Source organism: Larus michahellis, chromosome 1, assembly GCF_964199755.1.
Source record: "Larus michahellis chromosome 1, bLarMic1.1, whole genome shotgun sequence".
Lineage (NCBI taxonomy): Eukaryota > Metazoa > Chordata > Aves > Charadriiformes > Laridae > Larus > Larus michahellis.
Genome location: NC_133896.1, coordinates 158,763,660 through 158,781,248, shown reverse-complemented (window position 1 = coordinate 158,781,248; position 17,589 = coordinate 158,763,660).

The following is a 17,589-nucleotide window of genomic DNA, read 5'->3' as shown; positions in this document are numbered from 1 at the left end:
GTGGGGGTGGCTGCAAATACTGAAGGATGAGAGATCTTCCTCAGGCTCTGCACACTGGCAAGAAGTGGTTGAAGCTGAGATGGTTTTTTGGGCAGGTGAAAAAATAGACTGCACTTAATATATTCTTTAATCCTGAAGGCATCCCATGAAAAGAGGTTCTGTAGCTTAATACACCAGTGCTAAAAAGGATTTCTATGGATTTAACCAAACAATACATGGTGAGGCGTAGTAAACTGGATATCTAATAACAAGACATTCTTCACGTTTGCTTTATATACTGTGGGTGATGCAGAAGCACTCTGTAATTCTACAGTCCTTTGCCATGAAATTTGTACCTAAAAAACATCAGCATCTCAGCATGAGGCCCAGGAACTGCGGAACCATAATAGGATCTCTGGATTTTAATCTGTGAATGTTTATTTTCAAGTGGCGTAAGATAAAAGAACAAGTTGAAGGAAACAGTGCTGCAATCAGTGGCCCTTGAACCCTTGCATTAAGTTTTGGACTGATGGCCAAGATCCTGACATGTCCCAAGGTTTCATTTAAGACATCGTCTGGGCTTTCTGTTTCTCTAAGGTTGTACAATTGCTTGTATTCTGCATCTTATCACTTTGCTGTCTTCTAAGAATCAGCATTATAAAGGAGTAGAAAGTTTTTTCCTGCAGCATTATTTTTGAGGTGGCAGAAGGGCAACTTGCGAGTGCACTGTTTTATCCACCATTGCCATCATTTCTGTTGTTCAGAACTGGCCCACTGATGAATCCAAAGTCTTTATTTTTTATCTTTTGAATTTTAGGTATCAGCAAATGATCTGACCTATTTTTGACGCGATCTTTTGAATCTTGCGTATTCTCCACTACTGCAGAATTGAAGCATTTCCTCATCGTTCCTGATTTTCATCCTCAAATAATGTCTCTCATGGCAGTATAAAAAAACTCTGATTTACATGTAGGGAATGCAGATACAAGAAGATTATAAGTAACATAATATCATATAGAAAGATGACAATTAAATCCAGCTCTTTGGCTAACACCCTGGGACACTCCTCCAGTTATGCAATTCCCTAGAATTCTCCTTTTCAGGACACACACATATTGAAACAAGCAATTATTTTTATCCTGCTTTAACTTTGAGGTCCACAACTGGTTTACTTAGCCGTGCACGAACACTTCAACAAAAAGCATCATATGCAAAATTTAGCAGCGATCCAAGCTGCTTTTCCATATCTTCATTATGATTTCTTCATAGTGTTACAGCTAGGGCTGTAGGCCACATCAGATGTTCTTGGTCTCTTACGTCCACTAAAGAAAATATTTTCTGGAGAGCTGATCCTCCTTGTGTTCAATATTATTTCACTAATGGTATTAGTATCCCCCATTTTGCTGAAGGCTGTTTTGAGCATTCGATGCCCTTGAGGGCTAGAGGAAAATTCTCATTTTTTTTCCTCCAGATATTTGGGGCCTCATCCAAGTCCATTGGATCACGCCCCAATCCACACTTTGGTATATTCTCGTAGAAAGCTTTTATCTGTTAATTGCTGCCACATCTGTCTCTCTTTAAAATTTATTGTAATAGTTGTTGAACTCCTAATAAAATAAAGCCCATACTGTATTTGTTTCTTTTTTTATTCAGCACTAATGACTTACATATTGACAATTTTTTTGTTTTCTTTTGGGAATTTTGTTGGTTTGGGTGTTGGGGATTTTTTCTACAGGAAACCCATCTCTCTGGAAAGGCACATGAAAAATCATCACGGCATTGAGCTTTTTGAATCTTTACAGCCACTTAAACATCTTAAATATTGAAATCTAAATGTATAATAATCTTCTCCAGCTTTTGGGTAGCTTGGCTGTGTCTGCTCCCCTTGGCTTTGTGTTAGACTGTTTCCTTTTTTTTAGCTTTAATTTATGTATTACATTTACCTAGTGGGATTAGCCTCAGGGCTTTGCTTTTGGGTGCTTCAAAATGTCATGGGGAAGGGAGTTCAATACTTTTCTCTTTTTAACTAGCCTAAAATAGACTGTGTTCTGCTAGCTGCAGAGGTATTCTCACTTCTGTCACTACCAGAGAGAGGCTCTTTAAAAGTCTTGTTCACTATTTAGAGTCTATGGTTGTAACTTCACTGAAGAAGATGAAGACTTTTCTCTACAGTCAAATCTTTTTGGCACCAGAAGCTGAATCAATTCCTTTTTAGACTCTTGTCTTTTGACAGACACTTATTCCTGTGGCATTCTTCTTATGAACTCCCTTGGAAATGTGCCCAGGATTATTTTTGTTTATTCCTTCCAAATTCCATTCCACCCGCACTAACACAGAATTTTAATCCTTCCCTGCTGGCGGTGAGGGGGTTTGTTACATTACTGGAGAAACATGTTAAAGAAACCTTTTTTTTTCATCCCATCCTCCAAATTCTTGGTCTGTGCCAGTAGTTTGAAGGGACATTGTCTTCATGACTCATTCCAAGCTGACCAAGATAGACATCATTCTGCCTCCCTTGAAGCTCAAGTCCAGAGAGAGTGTCAGCGTCCCCTGTCTCTTGACACAGACCAGCTCCGAAGCCCAAGGAGAACTCGAGCTGTGCAGAGCCCGCCTTTTTGCTAACGTGTGTGCATGGCTGGGAAGTTTCTAATACTTTGCAATCAAAGCTTGGTTGTTTAGCTAATCTAATTCAGGTTAGGATTTGTAACAGTTTCTTCAAGATGGGTTCTCAGCACCCCATGTAAGAACTCGGGCAGTCCATGCCTTACAATCCCTCACTTGTTTATGCCAGTTCATGCCTTGGATTACCTCTGGGCGAAATACTGCCAAGCCCTTCTGTAAACAAACACACAGCTATTACAAGGTGCTTGCACAAAGAAGTGAACCTGACATTTTGTCTAAGTGGTGGCAAACTGCAAATGTGCCTCGAGCTCTGGGATTAAGCAGTGCCAGAGCTGAGGGTGCTGTGCCATGTGTGGCAGAGAGCTTCCCCTGGGGGCTCCCTCAGCTGCAGCATCCCCATTAACCCCAGCTGCCTTGAGGGGCACAGGAGAGGATTCGTTAAAGTTTTAGAACCAACATCTTGAAGCAATTTTGAGCTACCAGCAGGAGCCAGGGAAAGGAGCAGAGGTCTGGTGTGATGTTCTGTCTACCATCTAATACTTTTAGGAGGCGAGTTGCTGCAGGCTGAACCAGTTACTGCTTTCATGTGGCTTTCCACTTCATCTCCCATCAAAGTCAATTATAGTGGGGTTTGATTCTTCACTTGGCCTTACCTGGCACCTCTCTTGCATCTACCCTTTTTGATGATGAAATATCTTTTACTCAGATGCTTCACTGCATTCTTACTATTACACCAGGTAGATGTATCCCCCTCCCCCATCCCAAATAATGGTCAAAGTACAAGACACTAAGTTCATCAGATGAAAAATCTGATCCTTATTGCTAAGATAAAGCTCTTCATGATGTAGCACTCAAATAAATGTGTTAGACTTCCATACAGTTCTTTGGCAGTGCTGCCTATCTGCTAGTCTAAGTAGTAGCAAGGAAGGTCAGTATCCAGAAAGGTGCAGGAGGGGTCTAGGTCTTACAATTTGCTCCATGTAGGCTTTTGATTTGCTGATTGAACTAAGGTGATGGTGATACTTGGTGATGATCTTTCTATTTACAGAGATTTATTGGATGTCTTTATCGTTGTCAGTCTTACTTTGTGTCTCTAAGATGGACTTGCACCTACTTTGTGTGTTATTGATCTAAAGAGATGTGTAGGCACTTTCTAACTAGTCATATTGAATTCTGGCCCTTCTCCTAATGTATTCCAGGAAGCATGCATTCCTCACCAGTAGAAATGTTCAACGAACATAATTCCTGCCACCTTCGCTCACAGAGGAACCATCGGGTTGAAAAGTTTGCTTTTTATTACAAGGGATTTTATTTTTCTATCAACAAGCACAGCTTGTACTCCTGGAAACTTATAAATGTTAAGGAAAATCTCCCCTTTTAAGGATCTGGATTATACATAATATTCTTAGTCTGCTAGAGAATGGGCCTAGATAACAATATCAGCATTTTCATCCACTAAGTGGAACAAAATATAGAAACTGAATTTAGCTGCGTCTTGATTTGGTATGCAATATGAAAAAGGACAAATAGTACTTTTCTTTACAGAAACTGTTTATCAGACCACTTTCTTGTTCTTTTCACTTTTATTTTAATGTTGAAAGAATGTAATCTGCTTTGAAGAGCCTTACAAAAGCTATGGCATTTACATAACCTCTTAGTGATCCTGCTTAAAAATTCAGAATATAGGGGGCAGGGGGTTTTTATTCAGAAGATGTCCTGGTTCACCATCCATATGCCTCAGGTCAGACTCATTACATACCATAATCAACTGCCTGGAGAACCTGTATCCTTATTACTCAATGGATAACAAGCAAGATTGCACGCGATGGCTATGTTATTTTGTATGTTGTCCTAGAAACCAGATTCTACCTAAAACTGATGTGGAATTTCATAAATCGTGTGAGGATGAAAAGATGAAATTGGGTTCTGAGATTGACTGCTCTTTGATTTTCAGGCTATATTTACTTTTGTTCCTCATGGCTTATTGCCGTTCTCTTTTGGCTCCAAATAATCATTTTGGTTTAGAGCTGTGGAATTGGTAACCATGATCCTGAACTAATTCACTTCTTGTCTGTGATATTTTTGTCTAGTTAGTTTGTTGGGTGATTAAGGGATATGCTTTTTTTAAAAATGGAATTATCCTTAAATTTGTTGTTTCTGTAAGTCTTCTTGCTACTGTTGTCAAATATAAATGTCCTTTTTTGAGCTATAATATCATTTAATATAGCTATATAGTGTCATTGTTTTTTCAGCCAACCCTGCAACTTGTTCAATATCTACCTGTTGCTCTGGATGTACTGGTTTTTTTACTCTACTTACAATGCAGATGCATTTTACAGCTGTAGAGAAGGATACAAGATGTCTCCAGTGAAAACAGTTGGGTTTTTTTCCAGGGACAAGGTAGGAAAGACTGTGAGCAGCAGTGCAGATCATTGTTTTTGTTTTTTCTTTTGTTTTTTCTTTTTTTTTTTTTTTTTACTATTTCTGCTTGTCTCCCATAAGCCTGGAGTAAAGGATATGTATGTGAAAAATTATCATAATTCTAGTATCACTTCTTCACGAAATGGAGCATAACCATGTCCTGCAGGTCCCCCGACTGAGATGCTTCACTCTCATCTGCTTTTTAAGTGCCTCATGATACATTCCTCAACAAGGAAGTGTCAGTTTGTTTCAATGGAGGTACTTTCAACTGCATCCAGAGGGACATCCTGTTCACCTAATGCAAGGGTGTATCTAACCCCAAGTAGGTATCTTTCTCTAGCTCCCACCTTTGACTTCTGGTTTTAATTAATCAGTTAAATAAGGGCACCCTTCTATCTCTACTAACAGCATTGTGAACTTTGGGACTTCCTTTAGGCACAGTATCATCAGACAGCTAAGCTAAACACATCCAGATCTGGTCCGCCCCAAAAGGACTCCTATGAAACTAGGATTTCTTTACTTTTAGTTTAAATTTTGTGAATAGGCTTCTCAAAAAAACCCAAACCATTTATTTCTCTGAAAACATAACAGTTATTCATTTGGTCATCACTAACGACGTAGAAAGTACTGTCCAGGATACAAAAAATCCCCAAGAACCCCAGTTTGCTTACAGTTAACACAGGCAGGCAAATATCTTCCAAGGTTTTTTGAGCTTTTATTCAGGGATGAATCTCTTGTTCTTCTCTCTTTTTTTCTGTTTCATTTTAACAACGATATGCTAATATTGACTACAGGCTGTATCAAGTTTTAAAAGAATGAATAGAACATATGAGTACAGTATGCTAAGGTAAGTGTTCCAGGGGGTGGGGGGGTGAGACTATGGTAGAAGACACAAAAAAGGAGTCTAATGAAAGAAAAGAAACAGAAAGGTGTTAGTAGTCTGAAACAGATAAGGGAAGAGTGGTTGGAAGTGAAGAAACGCCACATTTGCCTCTGAAAGAAAAACAGAATCCTACAAGAGTATTTGACCATTGAGATTGGAACTTGCTACCCTTGAACAATGACTTTCTATCCAGTGAGATCTTACTATAAAATGTATGAACACAGAAGCTTTCTATTATTCCTATGAGATGTTCTTTAAAGATAGTAATCACAATCAATTAATCAAGTAATCACAAGTAATTACGAAGTAAATTAATCAAATATCTTTCCTCTATTTTATAGTAAGCTAAAGAGGCATAAAAATTGCAGGAATATCAGATTAATGTTACTGTTTCTTTGTTTAGCTGTCAAAGTAACGGGAAAAATTCACTATTGATTTATGTAAAGATGACTTTGAAGAGAAGCTGTGTTCTGAGGTATGTTCTTCTTCCACAAAAATACAGGAAAAAATAACGTTGTTAAATGACTAGTTCAAAAGCAGTCCCATATAGAAAGTAAAGTACTTTCTTAGCTTGGTTTGAAAATCGCCACCGTGACTCTTAATAATATTATATCATAACAAATGTGATATTAAAAGTACGATTTCAGACTTAGTCGCTCTTCAGATCATTTAGCTAAAAGCCATGTGCCACCCTCACATTTTAAAAACATTTGTTCCCTATTAGTAATACTTGATCCCTGATCCAATCTGACTTTTATTAGCTCTCTAAAAATGCCTATAAATGGCCTATAAGCCTCAAAACTCACTTGATTAACCCGCTGCAGGTGAGGAAGAGCCATAGATAGAAAAGGAGTGTATGGGGTGGGGGAGTGATGGTGGATCTGTGTGCTCCTGTGAGACCACACTTGCTCTGCAAGTAATTTAACGATGTGCACAACCAGCCCAGAGCCTGAAAGTCTTTGTTTTCTCATTGAAATAAGTGCATATTAAAAACATATTTGAATATTGTATCACAAAGGACATTCTATCCTGATAGGGATGTTGTAGTACAGAGAGAGGTAATAGGTTGCTTGGAAAATATCTTTAAAACAAACTAGTATGAAATGAAGACAACAAATAATACTCACTAAAATCCTGTCTCTCTAATACCAATTAACTTCTCCTGTCATTGGTGACACCTCTTTTATGGAAACATAGATTTTGGAGTATTTTAAAATATAGACATCTGGCTCTGTCTTGTGACACGCTGGACATGCTGATCTGATCCAGCAGAGTACTCACATGCATTCCTGGGCTTCACTGGGTTTTCTTTTGTACTTAAGTTACACTCTTCAACACTTGTTTGATTCGTCCCAGAGCTTTCAGCACCTACAAGAGCAAACCTTGAGTGAACTTGAAATGGCTCCTCCTACAGCCATTAGAACACAGAACAATAGCTGGTTTTGAAATCTTCATACTGATTTGACCATATTTCAAGTAACTGCTTCACAATAGACCTGCCATCTACCATTTGGAAACATAAATTTGATGGCTGGCAGATCTTTCCCTCCTGGCTATCCTCCCTGTCCATTTTGTGATCCTATAATGTGGGAGATGAAAACTTGGCCTTCATTGTCATCTCTTAACTGTAGAGCAGTCCCCTGCCATCCAGATCACTGACCCCTTCCTGTTTTAATGTCTGGCTTTGCTCCCAGTGAAAACAAGGGCAAAGAAATGATGAGAAAAATGCACTGGGAATTTTTGTCAGGTTATACCCAGAAGATGTACAAGACTCCAGAACTATAAATGACTCTTGGCTCCTAATTTTTAGCAATAGAAATAAAGTTGATGTAATTTTTGTCATTGACTTGACTTAACAAAAATTGAGATTTCACTCTATTTCATTTCTATGTGACTAATCAGGGAACGGTTACAGCTAACTTTGAAAATCACAGAGCTGAAGTAAATTTGGTTTGTCCTCTTAGGAAACCTGAATTAGTAAGCTCAGAGTGGTAGTCATACCTCAAAAAAACTGAATGAAAACATCCCACTAGACTAGTTGGATAGACAAGGGGGGGGGAAGAAGGCAAAATCTCAAAATGCTAAGAAGCTATTTAGGGCTATATCAGGAAGTATGGTGGCAAGGCTGGACTTGGAAGCACAGGGAAGATGCCTAGCCAAGGACTGAGTGTAGAAGGAAGGTGGAGGACAGGACAGGCAGAAGACACTCATCAGGCTCAGGCTGTGGTGGAGGCTCCCCAGTGGATAGAAAGGTCTCCTCCACATCCTCCTGCCCCACCTTGTCAGCCCCAGAAATTCCTCGCCTCTGTGGAGTGTTTGCCCTCAGGCCCAAGGGGTGGTGCGTACTTGCAAATGGGAGGAAGAGGGGAAAGAACAAAGACACTTTACATTCTGGGTCCAGCTCAAGGATGGCACCTGAAGGAACACGACTCCAACTGTGAAGTCCACAGCCAGGTGGATCTGTAATTTTCATACCGACTTTAAGTGACAGAGAAGCATGATGGAAGCACTGTGAAAGATGTGGACTGTTTTTTAATGAAACCTTTCAAACAGTTTCAGCATAGTGCCTGGAATCTTTTACAGTGACTCCACAGTTAATCCAGAGTATCTTTGATGAAGTTAATGTATTCATGCTGATGTAACTAATAGCAAAATTTGGTTCCCTGTGGACATGTCTCCCATCCATTCACCCTGTTTGCTACTGCTCCGCCCCATCTCCTCTGAAATGATGGATTTTCATTAAATTGAAAACATCTCCCCTCCTCATGGTGTCATCACAAGCACCATAATGTGCGTGTGTTGTATTGCCAAGCATTGCTTAGCAACGGGACCCTGTGTTCTGCCAACTTTCTTTTCACGCTGTCAATCTGAATTTAACTGAACTTGCTGTGTTGTGTTTCAGAGGACTGACTACATGTCAGTAACGTGACTGATGAATGCTCCAAATATACAAACAAAAACTGGCGCTGACCCCCTCTATTTATTAGAGTGTGTGATTTTCAAGAAGTCACTTTACATTCACGTTATTCAAAGACAAATTGTTTACAATCATGATAATTAATCCTGATAAATCCTCATAAAACACTAACCAATTGGAAAGTATAATTAGACACTTTCAGTTTTGAAAGTACATTCAATAGGACTCTATTGCACAGCCCTCTATGGCATATACTAGTCAAGCACCAATGTTCTACTAAAACTCACCAGTCTTGTATTACTCAGTCAAATAAAGTGTTGAAATTTCTGCAGGTCTCCATTTGCAAAATCACCTAATCGCTGACAATATTGTCCGTTAAATAAGCTATGAGGACTTCAACTGAATGGCTCTGGAGAACTTGATGATGACTTGTCATGCCACCACAAGCAGAAGACTTCTCTTGGCAATACTCAGAGCACTGTAAAATTAGATGAAAAGGCAGATATCCTCGTGGTTAGGACAGCAGCTTTGCAAAATTGAGTACTTTTCTCATTGCTGCAGTCTGGTTCTAGCAGTTCTACAGTCTGGGTCTGTAGTTCTAGCTCATTTCCTTTCAAGTTCAACCCATTTGAGAAACCAAAGTTGGTCTTCATTTAAAATCATATGGTTGGATCTGCTGATGGTAAATTGACCTGGTTCAACCTATTCTCAGCCAAATTTCATTAGCTGGAGATCTGAATATTTGATTGTGAAAGGTTTTACCAGAGACATTGAATTACCATTTATATATTTCCATTGTTGCACCACTTAGATTTTTCAATTGATCTGACAGAGAACACTTCTCAAATTCTTTTTAGGAGGAAAAACGGAAATATAAGACACATATGTAAGACAGGTTTCATTGCAGTCTGGGACACCAAAAAAACCTGACATTGTTAATAGCATTGCTTCTACCCTAATAATTAAATGTTTCTGGATTTTTATTTCATATGCTACCATTGAAAAAAGAGATAGCTACCACAAAAGGAGAAGGGCATTCAGTACAAAGACAACTAACAGCGTACTCATATGTCGTTGTCATCTGTCAATTCAGTCAGCTGAATATTGAGGCTGCGTCACCGGAAATGCAGTACAGTATGCAAAACACCCACATGGGGCTGCAAGTGTGACAAAAGACCCAGATGAGTCCTGTACCTTTCTGAAGAGGCCACTGGAGCCCAGACAGAATTCCAGAAAGCAGATGTTTAGGCTAAAATGACGGATCCCTATATAGCTACAGTGAGGAAATCTACAACAGACCTACACAATTAAGATTCAGCACTATGTTCAGACTCCTGTGTTTGTCTATACACATCTACCTATACATGGTTATCTATATGCAATCCAGAACCTTCTTATAGTACTAATGGGACATCTAGAGTGAAGCTTAATTGCCCAAAGGTAGGTGCCTATATTTATGTTAGTATGCCGCTTTTGAAGGATGTGAATATTCCTCATATCCTGCATCATCAAGCTTCATGCAACTGTCTTGAATATCCTCGGATGTCACAAATGGCACTATGTACCTGTGTTTTGGCAACTGAATCCTACCTTCTGTATCTCAGATGTATTAGTCAGCCCATATTGTTTGCCTGCCTGAAGGCTTCTCTGTCAGTCAGCAAGTATACCCTATTAGAAACATTTCCGTGTGAGGTGACAGCTTTTTTGCCACTCCTATGCCTCCTTAGAAAGTGAAAAATAAAGCAATGTTGATGTTTTGCTAGGCTTTGGAAAGGTTGGTCCAAAGGTTTGAGTAAATCATGAATGGGAACGGTTCTGACGTGTTTTGGAAAACCCTAGTGCTGCTGTTCGTTTCCTGTATTGGAGGCTCCTCAGAGACGATTATTCAACTATCTAATTCACCAATCTACTGTAACACTGATATTACTGAGAGCTCCAGCGGAGACAGTTCTAGAAACCTGATATTGCCACTGGTGCTGCTTCCAAAATCAGATCAATCTGAAATGATTAATACAGAAATCCTTCAAAGAATCATGAGCTTGATGGGAAGATTTTGAGCACATAAGAAGGCCGTTCTTGCCAGATAGAAAATTTGTACCAGAATGTGTTCCCAGGGACTGTATTACTTAAGAATAAAATATAGATGACCACTGTCACATTCCAAGCTAATTTTTCTTTTTTGGGATCGTATCTAGACACAGAATAGGAATATGGATGGAGGACTTCTGAGAAAGAATGGCTAGAAACCATCTACTAGGCCTATTCTTAACCTGTCTCTCTGAATAACTGCATAGCTACTTAGAGGCTGGATAAGATGTTCGGACAGGCAGGAACCAGTCTGCAGGTTAGTCACCTGTGCTATAAACCATGAAAATTAAGATGGAGCTTTGGAAAATTCACCACTATGCAAAAATGTTTCTATATCACACATTGTTTCAAAATGTGGTAATTCGTTATTTTGATAAGTATATCTTTGTCCTCCAACATCCCTTCCCCAGTCTTACCTTCTTGGAGCTTCTTCTGCAAATACAACTTTTCATAGGGCTTTCCCCTTTACAGATTGTTTTATATTTCTCCAGGAGTAATATTTTTGTGGGTTTTATTTCACTGGAACAAGTTACTGTGTTCTCAAGTGTAATAATGATAATGATAATTGTGTAACTGAAGGAAGTTTGTCTGTACATGAAACATATGAGTTGCAATACTTATGTGCTGAGGGTACAGGCTGTTCAAAGGCAGAAATGGTGATCTCATCTAACTCCTGAGTTCTCGTCCAGCCTCGCAACTTTCTGGGAAATCAGTATGGTATAAACTCATAAACTCACGTATCTATTCAAAGACCTATATTCGGCTCTTAACATATGCAACTTTGCACAAGCCAACCAGTGGTAATGCAGGAATTGTTTCCTCTTCTGTAAAAAGCAGTTACTAGGAATGTTTGTTGGGTGTTTCTAATCCTTAGCTATAAAACTTTGGACTATATCTACTGAACGTACATTAGATTTCCACCTGAGACCAACTTGAGTTCAAAACTTACTTTTAGCTTCTCCTATGCTGCACACTTCTAGTAATGCAGTTTTTAGTTGAAAAATTCTCTTGGCACCTGAATGCCCTAAATTGCTTGATGTATGTAGCTAGACATCTAAGTCTCTTGGCAGTTTAAGCAAGGGAGAATACCTGTTTCGTGCAAAGAGTGTAGGAAATGTTCTATGAAGCATCCAGTGTTCACAACGCTTGTAGTTATATGCTTATTTCTGAGATGTCCGTCACTCTTTCCAGATTGATTGCAATTGGTCAATTCATTCAGAATTTATTAGGTAGGGACTGACAGCTAGTTTGATCACATAAGCTCTATTTCCTTTGGAAACCGCATTAGGTATTTAATAATTCCAGATGTGAACCTGAACAGAACCCCCATATCTTGGAGTTGAACATTCCTGGAACTTGGTAATATTTGGATCCGCATCTGAGATTCACAGCCAGCTCACAGCTTTATAACAAGCTGAACGAAAACTCAGAGTTTGAATATTTCCTAATTTGGGGAACATTTGTTCTTATGCCAAATGTGTGACTCAGAGCCATTTCTAGTTAATTCTGGGAGTGGAGAATGTTATCATTTCTTTCATGTGGTTGTGTGATGTCCAGATAGAAGTATAGAGCCTCTGCTTTTTCTGTAATTGATACATACAGAAATACTTTATTTTTAAAGCCCAAAAGTAATATAAATGGGATCTAAAGAATAAATAAAGCCAGATCAATATTCTTAAATGCTGCTTACTACTGTTGTCTCTGCTGCTCCATAAGCATATGCCAGTAGGATAACAAACCACTTGCTAATCCGTCAAAAGCTGAATTAAAGAAATATTTCAATTGCATAGCAAAGACCCAAAAAATTAAGAAGCAAGAAAAAACAGCCAGTCTGTGAAAATTTCACCCTTTCCTCTGGTACGAATGTAAGCAAAAGGTGACTTATTTCAACAATCCCTTACACACATACAGGCAAACATGTAGTTCGGGGAACTACAGGCCGGCCAGCCTCACCTCCATCCCTGGAAAGATGATGGAACAGCTTGTTCTGGGTGTCATCTCAAGGCATGTGGAGGAAAGGAAAGCTATCAGAAGTACTCAGCATGGATTCACCAAGGGGAAATCATGTCTGACTAATCTGATAGCCTTCTACGATGGCATGACTAGATGGATAGATGAGGGGAGGGCGGTAGATGTGGTCTACCTTGACTTAAGCAAGGCGTTTGACACGGTCTCCCACAGCATCCTCATGGGGAAGCTTAGGAAGTGTGGGTTAGATGAATGGACAGTGGGGTGGATAGAAAACTGGTTGAAAGATAGAGCTCAGAGGGTTGTGATTAGGGGCACAGAGTCTAGTTGGAGACCAGTGACGAGTGGTGTTCCCCAGGGGTCAGTACTGGGTCCAGTCCTCTTCAACATATTCATCAATGACCTGGATGAGGGGATAGAGTGCGCCCTCAGCAAGTTTGCTGATGACACCAAGCTGGGTGGGGTGGCTGACACACCGGAAGGCTGTGCCGCCATACAGAGAGACCTGGACAGGTTGGAGATCTGGGCAGAGAGGAACCTTATGAAGTTCAACAAGGGCAAGTGTAGGGTGCTGCACCTGGGAAGGAACAACCCCATGCACCAGTACAGGTTGGGTGCTGACCTGCTGGAGAGCAGCTCTGTGGAAAGAGACCTGGGAGTCCTGGTGGACAACAGGATGACCATGAGTCAACAATGTGCCCTTGTGGCCAAGAAGGCCAATGGCATCCTGGGATGCATCAAGAAGAGCGTGGCCAGCAGGTCGAGGGAGGTCATCCTCCCCCTCTACTCTGCCTTGGTGAGGCCGCACCTGGAGTACTGTGTCCAGTTCTGGGCTCCCCGGTTCAAGAGGGACAGGGAACTGCTGGAAAGGGTGCAGCAGAGGGCTACAAAGATGATTGGGGGACTGGAACACCTCTCTTATGAGGAAAGGCTGAGGGATTTGGGTCTCTTCAGTCTGGAAAAAAGACGGCTGAGGGGTGACCTTATCAACGCTTATAAATACTTAAAGGGTGGGTGTCAGGAGGATGGGGCCAGGCTCTTTTCAGTGGTGCCCGGGGACAGGACAAGAGGCAATGGGCACAAACTTGAACATAGGAAGTTCCACCTAAACATGAGGAGGAACTTCTTTACCCTGAGGGTGACAGAGCACTGGAACAGGCTGCCCAGAGAGGTGGTGGAGTCTCCAACTCTGGAGACATTCAAAACCCGCCTGGACATGTTCCTGTGTAACCTGCTCTAGGTGACCCTGCTCTGGCAGGGGGGTTGGACTAGATGATCTCCAGAGGTCCCTTCCAACCCTATGATTCTATGATTCTATGATTCTATGATTCACTCCAGTAACTTCTATGAACTCTGATTTAAGGTGACACCCCAAAACACACCTACGCTGCAGCCAGAGCAGTGAATGAAGCACTATCTCAGCTAGCTCAAATAAACTAGCTTGAGTACCTACATTCATTTTCTTGCAGTACCACTGAGCTTTGAGCAAGCTAATTTAACCCACCTTTCAGCAGCAAGGACAGAAGCTTAGGCTCCAGAAGCAAGACTGACTGGAATTTAAAACCACTGTCAAGACCTTGGGACTCCAGGGTGGAGCTGGGGGCTTCAGCGCTGCAACTTCATTCACGTCTCTTGAGGACACAGACTCAGCAGATGTCTTGGAGCAGGCCTGTTGCAACCGCGCACATTGGACTTTCTCCCTGTGTGGCCCTGGCAGATACTTTCTCTTGCACTTTCTGCAAACTGGTCCCACAGTTGTCAAGGTACCCATTGTATTGGGTTTGTGTGGCAAGGTTTTGGTAGTAGGGGTGTTACAGGGGTGGCTTCTGTAAGAAGATACTAGAAGCTTCCCCTATGTCCAACAGAGCCAATGCCAGCCAGCTCCAAGACAGACCTGCCACTCATTGGCCAAGGCTGAGTTCATCAGCAGCGGCGGTAGCACCTCTGGGATAACACATTTTAGAAGGGGGGAAAGTTACTGCACAACAGCAATGGCGGCCAGAGAGAGGAGTGAGAAGATGTGAAAGAAACACCTCTAGACACGAAGGTCAGTGAAGAAGGAGTGAGAGGAGGTGCTCCAGGTGCTGGAGCAGAGGTTCCCCTGTAGTCCGTCGTGAAGACCATGGTGAGGCAGGTTGTCCCCTTGCAGTCCATGGAGGTCCATGGCAGAACAGATATCCACTTGCAGCCCATGGAGGTTAATGGTTGAGCAGCTATCCACCTGCAGCTCGTGGAGGACCCCACGCTGGAGCAGGCGGTTGCCTGAAGGAGGCTGTGATGCTGTGGGAAGCCCATGCTGGAACAGATTCCTGGCAGGACCTGTGGACCCATGGAGAGAGGTGCCCACACTGGAGCAGATTTGCTGGCAGGACTTGTCACCCCATGAGGGACCCACACTGGAGCAGTTCATGAAGAACTGCAGCCCGTGGGAAGGATGCACGTTGGAGAAGGTCATGGAGGACTGTCTCCAATGGGAGGGGCCCCACACTGGACCAGGGGAAGAATGTGAGGAGTCCTCCCCATGAGGAGGAAGGAGCAACAGAGACAACATGTGATGAACTGACCACAACCCCATTCCCTGTCCCCCTGCGTCACTTGAGCGGAGGAAGAAGAGAAATAGGGAGTCAATTGAGCCCAGGAAGAAGGGAGGGGTGGAGGGAAGGTGTTTTTAAGATTTGGGTTTATTTCTCATTACCCTACCCTGATTTGAATGGCAATAAATTAATTTCCCTGAGTGGAGTCTGTTTTGCCCGTGATGGTAATTGGTGAGTGATGTCTCCTTGTCTTTATCTTGACCCATGAGACTTTAATTACGTTTTCTTTCCCCTGTCCAGGTGAGGAGGGAGAGTGATAGAGTGGCTTGGTGGGCACCTGGCATCCAGGCAAGGCAAACCCACCTCATCCATTTTTCCTGTCACTCTGCTGTCTCTTCAGATGTGTTCTGAGAGAACAGAAAGACTTGAGCCTGAGTTTTGAAAGAAACTCTATGGATGAGGTCCTCTGATCTCCGGTACACAGGTAGATAGCAGTGGAAAGGCAAGATTTAAAACTCATTTCTAATCTACTGGGATGTGCTTTCAGGGATTTCCAAGCATAGGGTGCCCTTAGCTCCTGAGTTCTTCATGAATTCTCCCTGAAATGTTCTCCAGGGCTTATACAACACCTCTTTTATGCCAGAAATTGAAAGTGTTTAAACCTTTATTTGATCTTTCCCTAGAATTCTTTTTCTAGCCTGAAAAGCTATTCTTTTTGGACCCTTGATGCATCAATTTGTGTGACAAATTGGAGTGAATCATTTTGCTTTTAAAGCACAAGCTAATTGGTACAGGAGGTCTCCTTTACCTTCCTGATTGCATTAGATGAGTCTGGAGGATGGTAGGAGGTTATTCTCCCTCTCTACTCTGCCCTGGTGAAGCCATATCTGGAATACTGTTTCCAGTTCTGGGCTCCCTGGTTCAAGAAGGACAGGAAACTGCTGGAGAGTGGACAGAGAAGGGCTACCAAGATGCTGAGGGGACTGGAACACCTCTTTTATGAAGAAAGGCTGAGGGACTTCGGTCTCTTCAATCTGGAAAAAAGACAGCTGAGGGGGGATCTTATCAATGCTTATAAATACTTAAAGGGTGGGTGTCAGGAGGATGGGGCCAGGCTCTTCTCAGTGGTGCCCAGTGACACAACAAGGGGTAACAGGCACAAACTTGAACATAGGAAGTTCCATCTAAACATGAGGAGAAACTTCTTTACTCTGAGGGTGTCAGAGCACTGGAACAGGCTGCCCAGAGAGGTGGTGGAGTCTCCGTCTCTGGAGACATTCAAAACCCGCCTGGACGCGTTCCTGTGCAACCTGCTGTAGGTGACCCTGCTCTGGCAGGGGGGTTGGACTAGATGATCTCCAGAGGTCCCTTCCAACCCTACCATTCCGTGATTCTGTAGTGGCAGGAGCTAGAGAGAGGATTTTTGTTCTGGGGAATGGCTGGATATTTTTGAATAGGAATAAGCTAAATATTTTCTGTGTAAAAACACAATTCATATTTTATGCTGTTCATCTTCCCATAAATGGCATTCAGATATATGCATATAATAGCTTACTGGCAAGCCAATAGCATCAGCCATCTCTAAACAGATGAACATTGGGTGAACTTAACAAACAGCTCAAACAGTCATCATACACACCCTTGACTGTGTCAGCTTATAAAGAAAAACCACATAATGCAATCATACAAGAACAGTTTGACTTGACTGGGTTTATACAATCCATGGGAGAGTCACAGCTTAAACTTTTATTTTTCACACATATTTTGCTAAGTGTTTAAAAAGGAAGCTGTGAGGGAGAAAAAATACTACTACTTGAGAACATTCATATAAGCTGATTTGGTGTTCGTAGACTTTGCCACACGGCTATAATAAAGCACAAATTTACCTGAAGCATGGAAGACAGCCAACCTTTTAAGGGAATACATAGTTAAGTAATTGGTTTTGACTGTAAATGGACTCAGAGGACTGGAATAGCTCCTTTTGCAACTCTTACGGAAGTTAGTAGCTTTGCAAATATTTCTCAAGTGATTAGACTGCTTCAGCAATTTATATCTTGTTCATGTGATAAATTTTTCTGAGTCCTGTTTTATCTGATCCTAAACTCTATCACTGCTTGTCCTGACAGCTAAAGGATTTATTTTCCCTGCCTTTTCACATTAACATGCTTTTTAACTTC